We start from the raw sequence: 1,963 nt of genomic DNA, 5'->3' as shown, positions 1-1,963 counted from the left end.
GCATGCATCCATCCATCCCATCATCCATGCATCCATCCATGCATGCACCCATCCATCCATCCATCCATGCAAGCATCCATCCATCCGTCCATCCATGCATGCATCCATCCATCCATGCATGCACCCATCCAACCCATCATCCATGCATGCAGGCATCCATCATTCATCCATCCATCCAACCATCCATCCATGCATCCATCCACCCATCCAAACCAACCTAACATGTAACAGTTTCAGTTTGGTAATCTCTTAGTCCAGACTAAAAATAGGTTAACATGTAATTAAAGCAATAAACTGTTTAAGAATAAATCTTGTTGATTTTGAGCTAAATGTTTACATGCCAGTGTCATACAGTGAGTAAATATTCAATGAATATGCTAAACAGTTTGACAAAAAAATAATCTTGATTAAATTTATAATAATTTTTCATTTAGTGCTATCACCAGTGATTAAACACGTTTAAAATTATATAAAATTGTCATTAAAAAGCAAGAATACACCGTAGAAACACATGCTTTGTACAAACATAATATTGTATTGTTCATGGAGCAAATCTTAAAAATATATATATATAAAAACAAACAAAGTTATTGTCTAACCAGAGTACTGTGAACCTTAATTTAATCAAATTGTTTACTTTCTTCCTCACAAACATCTGTTTCCTCCTCCTTTTATTTTCCTGGAAACCAAACTCATAAAATTAGATCAAATTAATTAAAAATTAAATTAGACAAATCCTTTTATAAACATGGCCTGGGGACGACTGGCTTACGTCAGCTTTAAATTAGTGCTGATTCTCTGTCATCCTATCCTAAATGGTTCTTTAAAAAGCGTGTAGAGTTCTTTTACAGGGCAGCACAATGGCAGTGGTTAGCAGCAGGAGGATCCTGGGTTCAGTCCCCTGTCTGGACCTGGTGGAGTGTGCGTGGGTTTTCTCTGGGCTCTTCCTCCTTCAGTACAAAAACGTGCATGTTAGGCTGCCTGCAGGCCCAGGCCTCCTTTACAAACAAGATCTGTGAGTGAGATTAGCCTGGTTGAATAAAGGCTGATACATTTTATGATGATTGTTGTTCAACGGTCATAATAATATGGCCATTAGGGCCACATGGGTCACTGACCCACCCCTCCATCCTGTGAGTTGTTTGGGTCACGGTTCCTAACAGGTAAAATCCTTACAAAACTAACTTCAGCGCTAATTGAGGATAAAAACAAAAAGCTTGGAAATTAAACCAGAATGCGCTGAATTTATTGATATTGGAACAAAATAAACATTAAATGTTGAAGCTTCTTCCTTGTACTTGTACCAACACTGGGAGAAAATGCATTTTTCTGACAAGTTTGTTAGTGTTGGTCATTTGGTGGAAAATAAATGCTGGAGTTTATCTCAAGCCAGTCAAATTGAACATTCAGAGCTTAGACTCAGTTTTGCTCGTTTGGTGGGTGTACAGACAGCTCTGCTCTTTTCCATCCCCCATGTTAGAGTTAATGTTAAACGAGCAGGCCCAGGCTATAAAAACGCCATTTTAACCATTCGTGTCTCACCCAGGGACACCCTGACAGGAAGCTGGTGGGTGTGAAGCGTTGGAGGACGACCGCTCTGACCTCTGAGCCCCCGACGCTCCAGCTTGTCACAACTTGGGTGATTTATTTTGCGCTGCTCCTCGGTGTGCCCTCTAAATGTCAAATGACCTTCTGACCTTGCTGGACTTTGCTGCTTCCAGAGAAATTTCAAACATTTATCCAGCAGTGCTCCACCTGTGGAGCGGCGTTTTATATTTAAGGGTCTGGCGTTCCTTGAAGGAATGCATGTCGCCCTCCACGCCAGAGATTTACAATAAATTCATCTTATAGTTATTTTTGTCCAACATTGTAAACTGTGTTTAAGTGCAATCTCAGCACTCAGAGATTGTGTTGAGCATCAGCCTCAGCTACTACCACACCATAATTGCTCTAATGGACAATG

This window comes from Nematolebias whitei, chromosome 9 (assembly GCF_014905685.2).
Source record: "Nematolebias whitei isolate Nwh7 chromosome 9, NemWhi1, whole genome shotgun sequence".
NCBI lineage: Eukaryota > Metazoa > Chordata > Actinopteri > Cyprinodontiformes > Rivulidae > Nematolebias > Nematolebias whitei.
The sequence above is the reverse complement of the archived record's forward strand: the minus strand, read 5'-3'. Positions refer to the sequence as shown.